General features: G+C 42.6%; 1 long non-coding RNA gene across 1 annotated transcript in view; it reads left to right on the top strand.

Moving 5' to 3' along the window:
* The window catches only part of LOC115353095, an 81236-nt gene extending 59528 nt beyond the window's left edge, over nt 1–21708 (top strand). The window contains exons 2-3 of the long non-coding RNA XR_003927418.1: nt 13528–13534; nt 21614–21708. This is a non-coding gene — a long non-coding RNA (uncharacterized LOC115353095). The remainder of the gene's footprint in view (nt 1–13527; nt 13535–21613) is intronic.
* The last annotated feature ends 356 nt before the right edge of the window (nt 21709–22064 follow it).

Raw genomic sequence — 22064 nt, 5'->3', positions numbered from 1 at the left:
CCTTTATCTTCTGCATGAAGAAAAAGGAAGGAAAAAGAGATCACCTAATGTGACTAGAAGATGCATGCATAGCTAAGAACGAATACTGACTGTGTGCTCAAAAAAAAGCATTAAAGCATTAGGGCAGGCATTAGTAATCCCACACTATGTACTTCAGAACAACTCCCTGCCAGAAAGAAAGATAGTGAGGACAAAAGTAAAATAAAACAAACAAGCCAACAAACAAAAAAAGGAATTTTATGATTTCTTCATACAAGCTAACTGAAATATTTGTAGCACAATATGGGGATGTTTCAGTCAGTCACAAAACAGCCTGATTGAATGATAATCAAATTAATTATCTACATTAACTGAACAGTTGAGAGCTCAGGTTGAAATTTAATAAACCACACTGCGTGAGGATGCTTAAAGATAAATCATAGCTTGTGACTCTGTGAGCATCGTTTATTTTAAAACACTGCACTGTTTCTGCAAATTGCATTTATTAAAGCTATGCAAAAGCTTCAAGTCTTTTCAAAGGTGAATACGTTTTGATTGTGGTGGTTCTTGTTATTTAAGATGTACTTATCCAGTTACTCACGTTTCTGCACCCTCCCCAGTAATTCTTGGTCAAATGTGTTTGGCACCGACATGCTGTGGGGAAAAGCATGGGTCCAGCTGTTTGCCCAAGCTTGATCCCGCCTTTCCCTATCCTCCCTCTTCAGCTTACGGCCCCAAACGCATTCGCACCAGTTATTCCCCCAACAGATACGCCCACGTCCCAGACACGCGACCCTCTGCGTATATGGCTACTCCTCATTTTTACTTGCCCTCCCTATGCTAAGATGTCCAGGGCACAGCCAGCGTGCTTTCAGCTGCCCGTGGGGCTGCAGAAGAGGTGGCCACAGGGTTGTGTCTTATGCAGAGACACCCAGCTCCCGCCCCAGATATGGGAAGGAGGGTGCCAAAACCCTGTAATAAGATGGGTCTTACCAGCCCTTTCATAATAGCCCAGGCAACAAGGAGAAGCGGGGCCGAGCAGACTGCGGCACAGCTTCCCCCTCCTCTCCCAGCTGGCAAGACCCCGGGCACAGGGATCGTGCCAGGCCGAGGGGGAGCGAGGAGTCGCGGGGTGCGACAAAGCAGCTTCCCCACCGCTATTTCAACAGGGTTTGTGAGACAGCACAGCACACCGTCTCAGCTTTGGGGGGTCCCGGGCCCTGCCCCGAGCGGCCCCCCTCCACCTCGGCCGCTGGCTGCGTGGGGGACGTGGGGGATCGCTGCCGCCCGCGGCTCCCCGGCGGGGAAGGGGATCCCGGGGGGCTCCACGGCAGCCTCACCCCCCGCCTGGGACCAGCCCCGAGCCCCTGGGGTGGCCGGGCGGCTCCCGGCGGTGCTGGCACGGGAACCTGCTCCTGTCCCACGCGGGGACGCGGCACGCGTGCACGCTTGACTGACGTGTGTGCGCTCAGGACCCGCAAGGTTAATTATAATGCCACCTGTAGGAGGTACTTTCCCGCAAATATTAACCTTCTGGTTTTTCCATATGCTCCCATATGGTCCAATTTTTCTTCATAAGCAGAGCTGTGCTAGAGCTAAGAAACGACAGCTAAGCTTTACTTTCGTAATGTCAAAACCAGAAGTCACCTGACTGATAAATCCAGGGTTTTTTAAAAAAATTAATATTAATTTAAATAAATTTCACCTTTTCCTCCCATGCCGTAACTTCTTAGGAATAATTTGCATTCACAAGATAAATGCAATTTGATAGACTTTGTCACGAAACATTTTCATCTGCGCCTGGCAGGAATTCAGTGAGAACACTCAGATTGCCTTATCTCAGTGTCCTTTCTGCAGCCTTCTCACTTCGCAGCCTCGTTGGAGTCCAAATATGCCCAGTTCTACAAATGTAGAAAACACTACAGAAAACATTACAGAAATCAGCTACAATCTCTTAATCTTGGGAGGAGCAGAAGAACCAGCTGTATTGCGATGTAGTGCAAAACACAGTATTAATCGCTCAAATAATGGGTGAAATAAGCACACATGTTCTTAATCAATTGCTACTAATTCTTATCAAGAATGAAAAAGCCCCAGACACTAAAAACGCTTGAAGCTTCTCAGGTTTCTCCACACGGTGTCTGAAAACAGACTTTGCTAGCAGATTGACTGAAATCTTGCTGGCCTTAGAGATGTACAAACGGTTGTGAGAGGAATGTCCGAAACAAATCACTTCTAGAGGAGCTTTGAACAATAAAGGGCCTCTGTTTTCCAGTGAACTGTGTGTATGCACACAAATGCTCATCCATAATGTGAATTTAAAATAATCCTGATGGGAGTGAGGGAAGGGGAGGGAAGGGACACATGGAAATAACTAGGCAGACTTTGACCCTTTGTGCCAGAAAACAAAGCCTTCGAGTTCGAATCTGAGATAGCAGTTCCCCTTTGACATGGTTTCAACAGACATACGGGCCTTCTGGCTTAAGCCTGTCCCTAAAGGATACTAAGACCAAGCAAAGCTTGCTTACAAGTCGCCCAAGCGCAACATGATGGTTTTAAGTGGAAACAAATGAATGGAATGGATGTAATTAAAAATCCAAACTGAATTAGGCAAAATTGCTACAGCTTCACTTTACAAAGTCAGTGAAGGGCAGGAATGGAGCATCTGAAATAGCTATTTGGCATAGGGTCACTATGAAGATGAATTAGGGTTAATTTTCTACTGGATTGTAGGCCAGGCAGAGTGCTGTGGCAGAATGCTCATTTTACTGGGTATGTTTTGGCCTACTTACAACTTTAGAAAATAAATATTACAATGTTAAATTAAATATGCTCTGTGACAAGAACTTGCAACATTGGGAGAATGTGATTTATATGCAATTGGCTCATATATACCATCTAATATGATATGCACAGTGTAACAAAAGCTCAAGGGTCTGATCCGCAGTGCAGAAATGCTTTACAATCCTCTTTCAGGTTGCATGTTGTTTTTCCTTCCTCCTCTTCTTCTTTGGTTTTTTTTTTTAATGACTACATGAGTTAATTAGTGGTTATGTACTCTGTCTCTTTGCCTGGCCTAGCTTATCCCTACTGCAATAAATCTCTTTTCTTTCCCTCTCCCAAGGATCATTACAACATTAGCCAGCACTGTCAACAAAACTAATTGAAAGCCACCTGCTTTTAGGATCACCCTAATGAAAAACAGCAAAGTTAAGAAACAAAATTCAATCAACTTTCTAATAGTCTGTAATTTCCTATTAATTCACACAAATGCAGAGGTAGAAAAAACCCACGCAAGACCCTTTTTTTTTTTCCCCACTGCTGGCCTTATCGTCCACTCCTCCTTATGTCTGTATAATTAGAAATGATTATTTTTGTAACCTAAATCTCTCATCACTCCTTAAAGTGGAACTAATAGTATTACATTTTGTCTTTTCAACTGCAGCTGTACAAAAAAGGAAAGTACTTCCTATTATAAATCGATCTGTTCTTTTTGCTAAACGTTTGGGTTCTTTTAATCAGGTAGGCCCAGATTCAGCAGAACTTTTAAAGATGTCAAAGTCCACTTAAGTGCTTACACAAATGATCTAAATCTCATTGCTTCTGATGAAATTCAAGCACCTGCAGAAACCTGGGGAAAGGTTGAACATGCAGGACTGAATAGGTATGGATTTCCTAAGAGGGGCCTTGGTCCCCAAACATGCAAAGCCCTTCAGCACATGCTGAACCTCAGGCAGGTGATTAAGTGTGATTGAAGTCGATAGGAAATAAGCAAAGTGCTTCAAGATAAGTATTTTGCTACCATTGCGCAGGAGCACACAATTTAGTCAAGTGAGCATGAGTAAAGAAAACGTTCTTGAGATAGATAGCTTAATGGCTAAACTGTCTCCCATAAGTAGTTTCCCAGCTTGTATTTAATTGTGGAGAAATAAGTCTGGAAAAGGATAAAAGTGGCTGATTTATTTCTGTTAGGCCAACTGATGTGAAATACTGAGAAAAGAAAAAAAAAAGGAAAACACGAGACAGACGGTACTAATGACTATTTGTGTTACAGCAGGGCTTAGATGTCCCAGTAAAGCCTGAGATCCCACTGCGCTAGACGCTGTGCAAACATGTCAGTGAGGGTGTTCAGTAAAGGAGAGCTGCCTGTAAACACGACATGTGGAAGTCCCTTTGAAGTCAGCCAGAACCCAAGCATGCAAGCAGTTTGTACTGTCAGGCCATACGATTCAAGCTATATGATTAATTGCTATCAAGTGTGCTGAAGCAGAAGACAGGGTCTCTCATACTATGGCCGCCAAAGATATAATGAGCTGAGGAAAAAAAATAAGGTCACAGATAATATATTGGTTGTATTTAATAGTCCACTGTTTACTTCCTGGGAGTGTAAACATATCATTATTTTTCCTATTTCAAAAGAATAAAAACTCTATTTAGATGAAATACATTTAAAACAATGCAGGTGACATGCAATATGGGATAAATGCTACCTTCATGCAAATGTATGCATCTCTCATCGATTACAGTAATGAGATATGCAAAGAAAGATCAGAGGAATATAATTTGATCCCTTTCAGAAGCTACGCCGAAATTCATGCTGGATGTAGTGCATGTGCATGCACAGAAGAGGAAGAAGAGTGAAGAGTCACAGTATTGCGGAGCCATCCCCAAAAAGGGCAAATTCCTGCTGCTTCAGAAGCGGACTGATGCCTACAGAAGGTCAAGGGACCTAGAAACAAGGTGAGCCCCCCAGTTTGTGAACCCACAGTTTCAATGATGCAAACATTGCTACAACACGTAGAAAAGGCTTGAAAATAAAGGCGTACAGAAGAATGAAAGGAAGGAAAAAATACCAGTCAAGAATAATTATCACAGTGTATAAAACTTTCCACTCCTTTATTATCATAAATTGCAAAGTTTTATTGATGCATATTTTATCACAGCACTCTTGCCATATGTGATCTGAAGATTCAGAGCCTGTCCCCGGGGACAACGGTACTGATACAGATAATCAAGAATTCCTTTTATGCTCCTCTCAACACAGCCACAGCTCAGATTGAAATTAACATCTTTTACAATGAAACACCAGTTTTCTGCCACAACTAGACATGACAGCTGGAGAGAGAGGCCTGCTTATCCAGTTATTCCTTCAAGTCTCGGTTTCATTACGACCTGTGAAGATGTAAACTATGTACAAAGCAATATGGATGGTCACTGAATGCCAGAAAAACGAACCTGCATGCAACCTGCCACATGAAGAAACGGGGCAGAAATGCTTCCAAATAAATCCAGGGATGAAAAGCAAAGATCAGAGGCAGCCCCTAAAAAAAGCAATGAAGAGGAATCCAAAAGCTTTGAACTTTTGCAGCGTACACTGCCTGGGTTAGACTGGGCGATGCTCGCACACACGCATGTGCACACGGGAGTGGAACCCATGGCCAAAAAGAAACCCAGCGTGGGGTTCTGTCCTACTTAAATCCTCCAAAGCAAGGATTTTACCTAGTGGAATGACTAAGGCTGCTTAGTGTTGGCACTCGTTCCTGGTCATCTTTTTAGGTTGACTGCTTCCACCCATACATCGGCCCTGTTTCTCACGCTGCTGAGGAGGGGGGCATGGAAGTTGTTTTGCTCTGCTCCCCACGGGGTCGTACGTCACTTCGGCATCCGAGCGCCTTCCTGTAGAGCAGTAAACGACCAACATCTGCCACGTGTGGTTCATTCTCCCTCTCATCCTACTCCCAAGGGAAAACTGGGTATGCAGTGTAGTGTTTTGTTTTGGCAGGACTTTGTTTTTGTTGTTTTAAATGTACACGCTGCCATATGTTAGGAAGGAAAAAAAAGCAGCACCTTGCTTGTGAAGGAGAAGGTGGCAGGGTTTGCAATGGTCATTAGTTTCTGAGGGAGCGAGTGCCAAGGTCTCAGTCTGGCTTCCCCGAAAGTGCAGCTTCCCACTGGCTGTTAGAAAGGTGCAAACTTCACAGTCTGTCACAGGGAGCTGGGGATGATAATGCCCTGGAATTGCATCTCTTTCATGTGTGAAAGTGGTTCAAGTCCAGCTTTGAGCACATGCCTACCTGCCACAACATTTTGAAAGAGCCCGTTGCTTTGGTATATTACATGCTGGGACAATACATAGTAAAACCTACTCTATCGATCGCTGGCTTTTTTTCTCGTCTTTCCTGATTAATGTCATGTCATCTAGAGGTCATCTCCAAACAGTCACTAGAGAAGCATAGAAAAGAGGATATCAATGTACATTTTGAAACATGTAAGTGGACAAATGCGCTACTAGAGGTGCAAGGATGTTCAGGAAACATTTAAAGCACATTACATGCCTTCACTATAGGTCAGGAAGGAAGTACACAACGGAAGGTAGATGCCACTTTTCTAGCTTTGTGTCTTTGTCTTTCTACAGGTTGCACAAAACAGTACTTCTACAGTTCAATACTATGGATGAGCTCAGGCTAAAACCACGCATAATAGCAAGGCCACTTTAGGGTCATTATCAAGTAAGATAGGGAAACAGAAGGCTATGAAAAGAAGATGGGTATATGGCAGAACTGCAGCGTAAGGATCTAATTTATATTATCAGCAGAAAAAATAGCACTAACACATTAGTTGGATGATTCTTCAGTGGATAAAAAGGACAGGGCAGGACCTCTCACCCTGCATTAAGAGATCGTCACTTTCATTTTCCTGAAGCCAAGGAATCTTTGGAATTTCCTGCTCCTCATCCCACTGGAAGGACTCATCTCACTGGAAAGGGCTGATTCCCAAACCCTCAAAACTTTTTGCATTCATGAAGGCGATTCTCTTGGGGGTTACTCATTCTCTCTTCCATTATATTTTTAATTGACACATTTCCCAGAGTTCAGTTTTATAGGATATTGGAGGGATTTAATATTGAAAATATTTTTCTGCATGAAGGAAACTTTGGAGTATAGGTTCAGATGACCAGGATTTCTCCAGTCAAGCACACACACACACACACACACACAGAGTGATGGTTGCAACCTCACTCCAACTATAAAGTCTAGATTAGCTAAGGATCATTTGAAGAGAAATGTAGCAGTACCGATTATTTTTCCTTTTACAAGAGATTTAAGACAGAATATTTACTATGATCATACAATTTTTATATCAGATTAAAACCCCAAATTTCCATCTTGCAAGAAGTTATAGTATTTGGCATTTCTCCCAAGTCAGGCTAAAAATCCAAAATAATGTAATTTATCTCTCCATAAATTTTTTAAAAACCAGTTTAAAGAAGCAAAATTATTAACTTCTATGTTATGAAATGGGTCATCTTGAAGTTTTGGAAATAAAATGTTTAGTGTTGGGGGGCAGGAGGGATGTGGTGACATTGCTCCTTGACTCCACCTAAATGGCCACAACTGGGAGCTGATATTCTTGACCCACTTGTCTCTATCTACCCCACGGATCCTTCTCCCCAGTCAGGCTTAGAGCCCCATGAGGCATGGCAGTCTCATGGTGCTGCTGTTCTCAAGATTCTTCACACCACTGCAAAATCTCATCCCAAATACAAAATATATATGTCAGCCAGATTTTCCTATGCGGAGCATTTTGCCAAAAGGTCTATTTTCCCTATGAATATTTTCAAATTTAATGAACAACAGGAAAATACTTAATTTGACACTTTTGTGATCAAACCTGGTTGTTTTATTACAGCTTGCCTTTTGAATCCTTTGAGTGGGACTATCAAGGCAGAATACCAGGTAAGAACACTAGTATCAAGCTACAGTCTCAGCATGACGTGTAGATAAGGAAGGACTTTGACAAGCATTTCAGATTAATCTTTCTCACAACTGCAAGTTTTAAAAGTACTATTTATAAGGAACCCTTTTCATCATTACTTTCATAGTAATGGTGGTTTTAAAAATTATTTTACACCTGGGAATCAAGAAGCATATTAGAAATAAACACTTTTCTATAAAACTCTTAATAAGGTAGAGATGTCATCGGGAATCTGTACAAGGTCTATCATGATGGATAGAATGACCAAGCCAAAGAGGGGGGGGGGTCATCACTGTAACACAACAATAACAATAAATTAATTAAAAAAAATCAGACACCATCAAGCAATCAAAAATCAATTGCTTACTATGAACAAAACTCAGACCCTCTTTGAGTGAAACCTCATTCTAATTTCACCAGCATAATCCCATGGAAACCAGTGAGCTTGCATTAGTGTATTAAAGAGCAGAATAACATAGACACATGCCATGTTGTAAAGATATTTTACATCTTTCTTTGAAATACTAACATGGGTCATTTTCCCAGACACGAGTCTGTCCTGAGATAGTAAATCCTGGATCTTTAAGATAGATAGGGTGTAATTAAAACTAGAATATGGTCTATGGAGAAAGATCTCTCCCCACTTAAATCACATTGTTTTCATTGCTGTACTGGTGTAAATGGTATTTTAATGTATGTGTCCAGAAGAGAACTCAACTGCAATATTTCTTTTCTACTGCTGAAATATTAGCATTAAAAAAGCAGTATTTTACAAAAGTCATATAAACATAGTGCCTATAACACAATCAATTTTGTTGGAATTATTTTACACCAGCGTTCATCCTTGAAATGATATCTCTTCCTTTGTGGAATGTTTTAAAACTTAAAAATGTTATTTGAAGTAAGAATCGCCAATACATTAACTGGTAAAAATCAAAGTACTCCTTTTTTTCCCCAAGCCCAGAAGAATTAATTTTGTTGCCACTAAAGAAGAACAGACACCCAACTTTTGAACAGGAACTGACCTAATATTTCTGAAAACCCCGCATGCAATTAGCTTCTTGTAAGAGCCATCTTTCAAGCAGTCTTTTTCTGCCTCTGAACTCCAAAAGCTGCTCGTCAGATCCAGCAAAATTAGGATATTGATAGAGAACCATTTATCAAGCTCGATAGGTTTGTTAGAGGCACACTTGTCTAGTTAACCAACACTGTCAGAGCATCCTTTAAAGCAGAAAGATATTGTTAAGGCCCCCCTGAAGTGTTTATTTCTGCTCCAGGTTCTCCACACCAGTGTTTCTCCAGTGGTGGGCTGGAAGTAGTGCTGCCCCAGGAAGTGGTGCTCAGCTGGCAGAGGGTCTCCCCAAAAAGGGACCCCTCCTTGGCTATGGGGTGGTGTGACGGCCTCGTCCCAAGATGTCAAGATGTCAAAAGGGACACCTGTTACAGCAGGGCTTATGCTGGCACCCCTTAGTGCTTTGGCATTAATGGTGGGCATCAAAAGCAAAGAGCGCTGCTGTCTTCCTGACCCCAGGGCTTGCAACCCTCTGGCCTAGGTTGAAAAGAGGAAAATGTCTGGTGAATTGGGATGGCAAATTGGTGGTACGGGACTGGGAAGCGGGGGGCTGACTCCAGTGTTTGGCTTCTCCCCCACCTTGCTCCTTGATGGCCCATGCTGTTCTCTGGGCTTGCCCTACCATCACTCTGCCTTGTGTTTTTAGTCCACTGGTCAGAACTTGTTCAGCAACATTTTGATTTTCTAGATACATTCTCTTTCAAGTAAAAAAAGCAGTTTTTTTTTTTTTTTTTTTTTTACCACAAACATACAAGCTTCAACATTTTCCAGGGAAAGATTTCTCAGATCAGGGCTCTATCTTGTGAATTTCTGAGACACAAATCAAAATCTTGACCTAGTCATTCCTAAATGTGAATGCTCTGATAGCTCTTTTGTCTTGAGCATTTTCTAAAAGCTTTGGTTTCCTTCTACAACACGATGATTTTGAAATCTAAGCTTTGGCAAAATAGAACTGTGATCTCCCAGCTCTGGTATTTGGATTGCAAGCACTTTGATGCAGCACTATGTCCTATGTGTTTGTACAGCACAGGAGTCTGCATCATACCTAGCACCTGCAGGCACTTCTAAACCACAAATTATAACCACTAATAGAAGTTCTACCTTTGCCTGGTGCTTTGGTCTCAGAAGCCTAAACCCGTCAAGCACCCAGATCCACTGTGTGGACAAAAGCAACAAAATCCCTATAGTATTGGGAGATTCAGAGCCAAATTCAAACATTGCCCTTATCTAGACATATAATCCCCTCAGATCGTGAACCTTTGGCTTTGCCAATAGGGTACCTAACAGTGGCAGAACTTGTGCTAAGGCTGGATGCTTCTCCCACCCCATCCCTGCTTCCTTTTTCACCCAGCCTCACTTGGCTGTGCCTGCGGCTCTCATTTATTGGCACCAGTATTGTACAAGTTTCAGATAAAGCAGCAGCATTCTTTCCTCTGCTTTTCCTTAAACATTTAACATGTCACATCTGTGATTTTTCTAGCTCCAGGGTTTTTTGAGACAGGAATATTGAGGTTATCTTACTGATGTTGACAATACCCCACACATGGCAGAGGACAAGAGGATAAAACACTGGGAATGCTGCCTCTTCCCCCTTTCCCTCTTTTTTCACTTCCTGTAAACATACTGGAGAAGATTGTACTGCAAAGTCATAAATAAAGTATACTTGTCAGAAGCTACGGTCTTAAAATATTCTAACGGTTTGTTTGTGTTCTCTCCATAAATTGTTTATTGGTCAATATGGCCAGAACTTTCAAACATATCCTCCTTTGCAGTTTGCTGATATTATCTCCATTCTAAATACTTTCATCTAGTATTGAGCTCTCAAAAAAACTCTACCTTTTTTTCATTGATGAGAGATTTTTCTAATGCTGAACATTCAGATTATGCAGCATTACATTACCCTGTCTTTCTTATCCTTACGGAGATTGCTAGCATTAAAGGAGAACTGTATGATTGTTACTGAAGTTACTATCGGCAGTAGGGTTATGCAGCAGGGGGATGCTTTTTGAGTGGTCTCTATCTATGCAGTAAAGCAAATCAGAAAAGAAAAATCTCTGTATAAAATATCGCTCAAATTTGTATTCTACTTCACTACATCATGTAAATGTTCTTCAAGTAACAGATTGACATTGTGAAATGGTACCCTGATGAGTAAATTATCATAGAAAGAAGTTCATCAAAGCAATGATTTCAGACATGTGTCTCAAACAGCCCGTGAGCATACAGAACCAAAGATATCTCTTTAGCCAGAGATGACACCAATCATTAACATAGAAAACAGACTTTCTTCTAACTCTCCTGGAGCCCTGCAATGCAGGGCATCTTCCAATAAAACAATCATCCTGCATAGGATGATATTTTAAATCAGAAGTTAAGTGGTTCAGTCCCCTCTTGATAGTTCCTAAAGAGGTTAAAGAAAGACCAGTGGACTTAAAAACACTTTTAAATGCACGTAAAGGTTGATAGATTGGATATTTACAGCTAGTAAGTCAAATATGTTATGACATTTGGTAATTGCTTCTTCAATAAATAACTTGATAAGTTCCTGGAGAAAAGAAGTTAATTTATTTCAGAATAAAACCAGTTTTGGTCCACCAACTCTTTGAGAACAATTTGGTAGGTAACTGTAACTACATGGGAATTTTGATGCTCAGCAATCATTAAAAATAATGGGAACTTAAGTGTCCAGATCCTACAGTAGCTTCAAAAATCTTAGCCATGCACTGCGGGGACAATCACTTTTTGCCCACTGCAAAGGTATTAACACTGAAGCACTCGTATCTTAGAAAAGAAAGAGAACAAATCACATAAAAAACTATTTCAAATGGTTATTTATATGCATTTTACTGGTGTTTTACTAAATTGATACATGAAGAAGAAAACAAGTAGAACACCCTATAAGTTATTTTTGATACTACAATTATTGCTGTTTCAACAAAACAAGGACCTTGTAGTCAAAAGGTTGATTGGCAACAGGATTAAAGCGGCAACAGATTTTAATCAAAATGCATTTTTTGAGGCTAGGAATTTATAGTAAAAAATAAACAACTACCTGCCACACATCATTACATATGTTTATTCTGCAAAAACACCTATACAACCCAGTAAGGGATTACAGAGATAACGCAACGGAGTGCCTTCTCCCAAAGGTGAGAAACGAATGGGATGGAGATAGCAAATAGTTAGTAAGGAACAGTTAATGGCTATACTGGGTATCACTACTGTTAGCCATGGTTCATTCATTGCCTCACTAATAGGCACATATTTAGCAGTCATCATAACACAGATGAGTCTTAACGGGAGCTCGTTCCGCTGCCCCAGAGCAGCATGACAGCAAGCAAGAGGGCACTTGAAGAACTGGGGCAAACAGGCAAGGAGAACAGACAGGCAGACTGACAACTCAGTGTTGAGCTGCTCTTTTTTCTTTTTCCTTTTTTTTTTTTTTCCATTTCTCTTCTACACATTTGAATCTAACATCCAGTTCCTTAGTCCTTGACTTCACGTTGAGATGTACCATGTGCAAGAGTCAGCACAACTAGCCCACCTAAAAGAGTGGATCCTCAACCACAGTTTATTTAACACAGCACCCTTAGCAATGCCCCTGAACTCACCCTAATGAGGATTAACCTTTCCAAAGTCTATACTACACAAGAAAGATTTAGCCATGATTCAGTCCAGCATTTCTACATAATGGTTCCACTATGTATATAACCCTAATATCTACGACACATTGCTGACAGATGCCTTTCTCTTGGCATATTGATGAGATATAACCTGAAACTCCACATGCTAATCTAGGAGTCTGATTTTTTTACAAACCCCCTCCAATATCCTGTACTCACCCTGGAGATTTCTTGTGGGATCCAGCTGCTGTTATTCCAATCTCTATCTGTTACCACAAACTGCTCTGCTTTCTGCCATGCTCATTCACAAGCTTGGGGAAACAGTTATTTGTCTTCTTTTTTGTATTAGTCCGTCTCCAAGCCAGAGCCAAATTCTATACCTGCCACCGATCAGATCTGTCCTTTTTTGTCTCTGTTATTTTATGAAGACATTTGTCATTTCTTTCTCTCTGCCTCACTATACAAATCCTCTGTTTTCTTGCCCTCCTGCAGCTTCTTCCTCTGTTCAGTCTCCGCCAGGTTTTGTTGCTATTATCATCGTTTTCTCTCAACATGCTCTCTGTCCTCTTGAAGGCTGGTTTGACAGATCCTGTCTTGTCAACTGCTTGAAGGCTGATTTCAGCTCTTCCTTACAGCACCGTGCCTATGTGCCTCCTCCGCTACAAGTGCTTAGTGTGGAGCCTGTTCTACCAGGGCAATGTGTCTGCTCCTCGCGGCCCTTCCTCCCAAGGACGGTCACAGGGACGTAAGGTGCGCAGGGCCGTGGGCTACAGGCGCTAGTCTGATAATGTCAATAGTTGACTGCTGCCTTTCCAATAGGCCTAGCAGCTCTTCCCCTTGTCATTATCAAGGACGTGCACTAGTCATTTGCCAGGATCTCCCCCGCGTGTCCATGGGATGCCCAGAAAAGACGATGTTTAGGCTTGCTATCAGAATAAATTTACCAGCCTGTGCTCATTCCCCCTTGCCTTAGAGGCGTTCATGAGGAGCAGGCAGCCCTAATTGTTTGCATGGTGCCTGCCCATCTCCATATCGCTTTCTGAAGGAGACACAAGACTACAGCAAATCCATATGGGAAGCACGAACCAAACAGGCAAGTGCAGTGGTTCCTCTCAGGAGATACGGTAGTTGGTTGATACATGCAGCCCTCCTCTGACACTGAAAGAAACTGAGGGTCCAACTAAAACAGACATGCACCACTGATACACACTATTCCTAAACTTCCCTTTCTGGGGAGGCATTTGTCTGGCCCTCATAGGGCATGCTGATTTCCATCTTATTTCTTCAATCTGTTCCTTAAAACCATATATTTTTTTTGTGAAGCCTTAATATATTATACCTGCAGGTCAAGCAATACATAATATGTACCTGAATGGTTAATGCCCTCCAGATTATGCACGGATTGGAGGACGCTCAGGGCAAAACTTCAAATACTTTTTGCAGGGAAATGCTTCTTTTCATTTAGGAAGCTCCCCTTTCCAGAAGTCAGTCTCTTAATTCTCACTGAGAGTCAGCAGAACTTCACTTGTTAAAGCACTTCTCTTCAAAAGTATCTTAAAATTAAAAAATAGACTAATTTCAGCAACGGGCTAAGCACACAGAAGGCACTCCATATATAATAATCTAGTGAGGTACCTATATTATTCTTAAGGGATTTGCCAACTAGTCATCTACTACTGCTATTTTGATTTATGTTACAGCATGATTGCAATTCTAAATTAAACTCATACAAGCAAAGAAATTCATAGTTAAGCCTTTCACTCAATCCTTAACCTGCTTTGCTGTAACTAAGTTACATATTACAAGGGCTCGTAACCGTGTCTCGCAATACCTAGGCATGTAGAAAGGTTAATTACCGTATTGGGTTTGTGTGGCAAGGTTTTGGTAGTGGGGGTGCTACAGGGGTGGCTTCTGTGAGAAGCTGCTAGAAGCTTCCCCTACGTCCAACAGAGCCAATGCCAGCCGGTTCCAAGACGGACCCACTGCTGGCCAAGGCCGAGCCCATCAGTGACAGTGGTAGCGCCTCTGGGATGATGTATTTAGGAAGGGAAAAAAACCTGCGCAACTGCAGCTGGAGAGAGGAGTGAGAACATGTGAGAGAAACAACACTGCAGACCCCCAGGTCAGTGTGGAAGGAGGGGGAGGAGGTGCTCCAGGCGCCGGAGCAGAGATTCCCGTGGGGAAGACCATGGTGAGGCAGGCTGTCCCCCTGCAGCCCAGGGAGGTCCACGGTGGAGCAGATCTCCACCTGCAGCCTGGGGAGGACCCCACGCCGGAGTAGGGGGATGCCCAAAGGAGGCTGTGACCCCGTGGGAAGCCCGCGCTGGAGCAGGCTCTGGGAAGACCTGCAGCCCCATGGAGTGAGGAGCCCATGCTGGAGCAGGTTTTCTGGCAGGACTTGTGACCCCGTGGGGGACCCACGCTGGAGCAGGCTGTGCCTGAAGGACTGCAGCCCATGGGAAGGGACCCACGCTGGAGCAGTTCACAAAGAACTGCAGCCTGTGTGAAGGACCCATGTTGGAGAAGTTCATGGAGAACTGTCTCCCGTGGGAGGGAGGTAGAGAATTAAGGAGTGAAGTTAAGCCTGGGAAGAAGGGAAGAGAGGGGGGAAGGTATTTTAAGATTTAGTTTTTATTTTCTCATTATCCTACTCTGATTTGTTTGGTAATAAATGAAACTAATTTCCCCAAGTCGAGTCTGTTTTGCCTGTGATGGTAATTGCTAAGTGATCGCTCCCTGTCCTTGACCCACGAGCCTTTCATTACATCTTCTCTCCCCTGTCCAGCTGAGGAGGGGAGTGATAGAGCAGCTTTGGTGGGCACCTGGTATCCAGCCAGGGTCAAACCACCACAACTACATAGACTCATTTTTTATCTTTGATTTGCTTCTGTAGGAGTCTAAAAAGGAATTGTGTAGAAGAATTCAGCCCTGGTGTGCTCTCAACTTGAAAATGGTTAGCACCTCTTGGGCTACATTGTGGGGTGCTGCATAGTGCAGCAGGGCAAACCCTACACAGTTTGGTGAGTGCTTGCTCCACTGGGTATCTACATAGAAGCATGAAGGGCTTCAGTCCTTCTGAAAAAAGTGAAATAATTTACAGAAAGGCCCTACTGAGAAACAAATCCACATGTTCTCCCCAGAGGCCCCACAGCAGCCCTAACCAGCCCTGTTCCTTCCCTCTTTGGTGAAGACATGGACGTGAACTAAGGGCATGGTCCCATGAGAGTACCTCAACACTGTCACTGTCAGAAAAACCAGGAGACGACACAAATGGCAAAAAGGAGAAAATCAAGAGAGAAATTCAGAAGGCAGTACTGTAACCTGAACACCTCAGTGTTTCACTGATTCTGGCTTAAGCTTGGACTGGTTACCATTTGGGGTATCAACCCCTGCATGCTCAGGCTTTTGAAGAACTATTACAAAACCAACAGAGACAAACATTTTAAACATACAGAATGCATTTGACAGCATACCTTCACCTCGAGCATCTGAAATCCCTTTAATTTATTTCTTAGCATATAAACTATACTTATGCTTTTCAAAGCAAAACAATTAGTTTAAAAATTGGAACCTCCTGTGACTGCATGAAATGCTTCTTTCATCCATTCATTCTTTAAATGAGGACCCGAGTCAACTCCTTCACAACAGTTACCGTTTCTCAAGTCTGCAAACTCTTTTCAAAGGTGGGCTCCATCTTTTGGAATACCATCATGACACGCTTGGTAGCATTGTAGCTGGTGAATTTTAAGCGTTTAACTTTCAGATGAAATGTATGTAGCTATGTTAAAAATTCTGTGAAAAAAGTAGGTCTTACACATGCGTTGCAGTCAGTTTTCACAGTTCTATCCTTTTTTTAATTACCCAAGGCATTCTGATTACAGAGCTACAAAGTAATCTATTTAAAACTGGGTTTTACAGTGATCCAATGGGCACAAAAAGCATAAGGAATTAAGAAGCATTTACTTCTCTTCCCCTTCTTCTTATATTGCCAAATATATTTAAATCAAACTTGTTTTAAAAACAAATATTCCCAGGGTAAGGACTTTCATATCAACTTCTAGTTAAGTTGTTTCTGCTGAATTAGAAACCTCTGGCAATTTTTTCCCAATGAAATGTAAATGATGACATATCGTTAACTAGCAGCATTACACCACTAAAATACTAAGACACGTCTTGCTTGCCTCAAACTTCCCTTTCCTGAAGTGCAATGCCTTAGAGGCAGCAGTGTTTAAATGGTACAAAGTACTCTACTACCACCAGCCTGAATCTTTATTTAGGAGAACAAGCTGCACATTCTTCCCTGCCAACGCAGTATATGGGCATGTTCGGCTCCTCCATAAAACACACTCATACACTATTACTGTCTAAAACAAGGTACAGTACTGACATGACAGATTCATGTTCCCAGCTGTGACATAAGGGCTCTTTGACAATACCACAGTGAAAGCCCTATTAAGAAAACATGTGCCGGACAGTGCATCTGATGCAGTTAAATGCTATAAAAGATTTTCCAGGTGTTAATGAGTTACATGAGCAGAATGAAAATGAGATGGATCCGTGCGCTTGGAAATTCTCAAGAAGCAGGACTCAGGCTCTCAGAGAGACAGACAAACAGCGCTTTATAACCATCCCTGGCCACGCTCTGCACCTGACCGCGCGAGGTGATGAGCGACCCTGACTATTCACTGGGGGAACTGTTCATTGAGGATCGTTTGCATGGGAAAAGACAGACTTTCATGTCTTCCTGCAGTTTACTGCATCCTTTTTACTTTGCTCTATTTGTGAAAAAGCACTAGCTATTTTCCCCTTTTTATGCTTTTCTTTTTTTCCTAAAGAGAAGGAAAACATTATGCCTGTTACTTCATTTCTTGTTCTTAGTTTTATGAGGGATTCAGCTTGACCCACTACAGATAAGAAACTGTCATTTAACCCATGCTGAAGTATCACTACTTACAGTTTATGCTTTTAAAGGACAGAAATACAGCCTTTTGCATACTTTGAAACAGCAGTGGTTGAAATTTTTCAAGGCAAGTCTGGGGCTTAAGATATATTCTCTTAAGCTATGTATAAAGTCATATGTATGGGCTGCCCTGAAAATTTCAACCACTGATATTTCAGAGTATGTGCATACATTAGTTTGCACATCAGGTATCTACAGTAGAATTGTTTATTCATTTCATCTGTTGACTTGATAAAAGATTGTTTCATTTCTTTAGCATGTGTGAATTTTATGGTTACTGTCCTTGAGGAGCTAAGTTTTGTTTTATCTACATATGACAGGTACAGTGTGGGAAGGCTGCAATGCAGATTTTTCCATGCTGTTGTGACCACAACCTCAGTCTTAATCCTGGCATACAATTGTATCTCGGAAAAAAAGATAATTTTGTCTCCATGCTAATTCCAGCCTGATTTTCCTTAAAGGGGAAGCTCCCAGTAACACGAGAACCAATGGAGAGTCTCCTCTCAGAAATTAATTTAGACCCACCTATGTTATTTCCCACAAAGACAAGTCAGTACTATTTTATCTTTCATTTCCAATCTAATATCCCAAGTCCTCTTCCCACTCTTCCCCCACCCCAAGAGAGTTACTTAAATTAACTTGGAGAACTAAATTTTCTTAAACGTGTAAGACTAGGTGGAGAGAATGAGCAAACTGGTCTAACAGCACATTGACACAGATTCTTGAAATTCATGTCTTAAGGGTTAAAATTCCTCTAGCTTGCCAGGTGTTCTGTGCAAATGTTGCATTCATACAATGTAGTATCTGACCATTTAACCATATGTCAAACAATCTCTGCTATGACAACCAGATGTAGACATTGCCATGGAATGAAATTATCATTTTATTAATTACCCTTTAATTAGTTGATACAGCAGAGAACATGCAGTAATTTAGTCATAATTGGCCTGACTGAGACTCAATACTTACAGGGATGGAATCTGTTTGTGAGACTACTTGTTATGAATAACAATTATGTCTGTGACAATGCAATTTTATTACGAAGATGTACTGTGCATGTCAAACAACTTTTAGGTATAAGATAGTATTCAGGGTTTAACTACAATTTGATGGCAAATGTTTTCCTTGAATAGAAGTGTATAATCCTCTGTGTATTTTGCTAAACATGTTATAACAATGCAAGGAAGACCTGTTCCCAAACTTACTGTGGTGGCTAGAGCGTGGTTTTGATGCATTTTATTACAGAAATGAGAAGCCGCTTGGTAAATTTTGTATTTGAAAATGGAGGTAAAAGCACTTCAGACTTCTCTCAAAATCTTGCTATTGGTTTTCAAATTATTCTAGAGTTTAACGTGGTATTTGTGTAAGGGGTACACTATGCAGATTTTTAGAAACATTCCCTCAGAACATCGCAAGCAGCAACTTGAGCAGTGTCTCTTACGCGATCACTCGATCGCTACACTTTTTGGATTTCTGTAAGAAGAGTAGAACATCCTTAGGTTTCTCAGACTAGATAGGTGCAAATAAAGTTAGTAACATCCCCTCTAGACTGTACTAGTAAGTAAAATGCCTTGAAGAAGTCTTTTCAGTATAGCTTGGAATTAAATCAGGAATACTCTTCATAGACAGAATACTGAGTATCACTGTGGTAGGACAGAGCACATTCAACAGCTTAATAAAAATGCTTGTAAAGTGGATCTTAACATTGGCCCTTACATACCCAATTGTTACGAGGTTTTTATACCACCATTTTGGACAAAAGTCTGGAGTCACCATTCTGTCCTTGCTCTTCTAAACTCTGTGACCTGAGCAAAGACTGCAGTGTTTTATATTAGTTTTATACTGTTAGACAGACAACATGCCTCATGTTTTCTCCACTTGGCTTTCCACAAAAATCTCACAAAGTGCAGGTCAAAACCTTCGAAAAACTCAACTTCAACAAAATATAACAAATTGCTTCACTTTTCAGCGTTGAATGAAAGCTCTCTCTTTGTTTTTTCGGTAATGGGTAGCTCCTAGCTTTCTGCATGTGCAGTGACAGAAAATTACACTTAACTGAACTTCTTTTTAAACCTTGCCCAATTCCAGCACATTTATTTATTTATTTATGATGGATGGGCAGGCTACATGGATGTCTCCGAGCCAAATTAATCTTTCATATAACTACTTGAAAGTCAAGGAAGTTATATGAAAGATGAGTCTGTTTCGTGTACAGTTAGACTTTGGGTAATCCGTTTACTTTGCTCAAATGACTATGAACTACTTCGTAAGTTTTCTTTGTTTTAAATAGAACATCCTGCCATCCTTTCTGATAATTAATCCACCTATTATGCTTCTTTATCATGAATTTATATATACAAAAAAACATGCTATATAGGAAAGAAAAACATTTTTTGCCTATGGTGCCATCTTCCAGTTAATATCAGTAAGTCATATTCTATTCCTTGTACGTGCATCTTGCTTGACAACTTATAACCATCTCCAGTACAAATACACACAGGTTGTATTTTCCTGCTGTGTCACAGGGAATAGTTAATACAGCGTAACAAGAGATCATTTCATTAGATTACCATGAAGGAGTCACCACTGCAAGGAACTCGAGTTGAACGGGGACACAATCACAGTGTTAAAAACTCAAAACAGTTTACCATTAAAACCTTGTGTGCCTGCTTGAAAAATGTCTTAGAGCAGCACAAAAGCTGGCACCATTAGCTTTCATCCCTGCTGAGTTGGCAATAAAGTGCACACATAAGTAAAATGCATTAATTGGTATTAGTCAATCTAGTTAAGATGTTCATTCTCCAGGCATCTTCAGATTTCATTTCCATAAAATAGGATTTCTTTAAGTCTCATAATTTGATTTTGTCCAGACCGAAATGATGTTGACACAGTGGCAGTAAAAGCACAATTACACCCCAGCTTTACAAAGGTGTTCTCTATCTAAATAGACCGGGACCCACGTGCTCCCAGTCTCACCAAGGGGAAAAAAAAAAAAAAAAAAAAAAAAAAAAAAAAAAAAAAAAAAAAAGAAAACCTGCAGAAGAGGAAAAAGTGATACATTTTCCTATCATTTTCCTATTGCTATTTTTCCTCCCTTTCCCCCGTATTTTTCCAACTGTGCACTACTGATTACTTCACTTTAAGATCAGAATGAACAATTAACTGCCTAATTATTCCAGTCACACCAAGCCACAATGAAATCTTTATTCAGTGTTTACAGCAATCTTTGGCAGAGACTGTCTTGCTGTTTTTAAACCAAGAAGAACTGCTCCCTTTGGCTCCCCTCAGCATCAGCTGCCTGGGTTTCAGAGCTGGATGCCAATAATCAGCCTCCTTTTTCTCTTCCAAAGTGGCTATTTTTTTTTTTAAGGGTGAAAAGACCTATTCTCATCAACTCCCCATATATTCTGCCTGATTTATGTCCCAGCCCCTGGGTCTCTTCCTTCCGTATCTTTTACCATTTGTGTCCCCCCCGCACCCCCTCCGCGCCGCTCCCGCAGCGCCCGCCGAGTCGCGGAGCCCCCGGACCCCCCCGGGGAGGCGGTGGGGGGGGGGAAGCGCTTCTTCCTCGGGAGCCCCGGCGAGGCGAGGGGGCTGCGGGGGGGGCCGGGGGGGGGGAAGTTTCCAGCTCCTGCTGTGCAGCCCCCCCCCCCCCTTTTTTTTTTTCCGATAGGTTTTCCACTTTCTGCAGACACCCCCCCCCGCGGCGACTCCCCGCCGCCTCCGCCCCGGGAAAGTTGGCGGGAGCCGCTCCGTGCCCCGGGCGGCTCCTTTTGCCCCCCCCTCCCTCCGTCTCTCCGACTTGCTCCCGGATCCCGACAGCGAGCCGGGACACCGGGACACCCCCCGGCCCGGCCCGGCGCGGCAGTGCACCTGCAGGGCGGGGGGGAAGATTGTCCCAGGCAAACTCCAGAGCGACCCGGTGTGGGCTTGCTCCGTCCCTCACCGCCTCTTCCTCGCCCTCCGATTGCGGCTGGGCGGCGAGGGGGCCGGGGAAAGGAGGAGGAGGAAGAGAAAAAAAAAAAAAAAAGGATAAATAAAAAAAAAAAAAAGAAAAAGAGAAGCAAGAAAAAAAAATTAAGAAAAAAGGAAAGGGGAAAAAAGAAGAAAGAAACAAGAGCAACACAAATAAAGAAAAGGAAAGAAAAAGGGGAATGAAAGAGGGGGAAAAGGAAAAGAGCAGAGGAAAAAGTCCCCGAAGGATAGGACGGGTTTACCTTGCAGCGTGGAGGAGCTCCCGGCTGCCTTCCCGGCGATGGGACTTCCCTCCTCCGCCGGGTGCGCCCCTCACATCGCCGCCCCCCCCCGCCGCTCCTTCCGCAGGGGCCGCGCCGGGCGCCTTCGCGCAGCGCTGCCGCTCGCTGCTGGCTCTGGCTGCGGAGGGAGGCTGGGGGGGGCGGAGGAGGAGGAGTTTTCCTTCTTCTTTCTTCTTCTTCTTGACTCTTTTCTTTCGTTCTGCTCCCCCGCTCTCCTCCCGTCTCCCCTTCTCCCCCTGCTCCGCTGCCCTTTACCCCTCTTGGTCTAACCTCCCCTCTCCTTCGCCCTTGCCGCCCCCGCTCCCCTTCCCCGGGAATCCCCCCCCAGCTGCTGCCCCCGGGGCCCCGGGCAGCTCCCCGGCTGTGGGAAAAGCAGCCCCCCGTGTCTCCCCTCTCTGCAGGGCTTTCTACATCTCGGG

The sequence above is a fragment of the Aquila chrysaetos genome, chromosome 18, assembly GCF_900496995.4.
Source record: "Aquila chrysaetos chrysaetos chromosome 18, bAquChr1.4, whole genome shotgun sequence".
Taxonomy (NCBI): domain Eukaryota; kingdom Metazoa; phylum Chordata; class Aves; order Accipitriformes; family Accipitridae; genus Aquila; species Aquila chrysaetos.
Note: the sequence above shows the minus strand (reverse complement) of the source record. Positions and strands in the feature narration are given on the sequence as shown.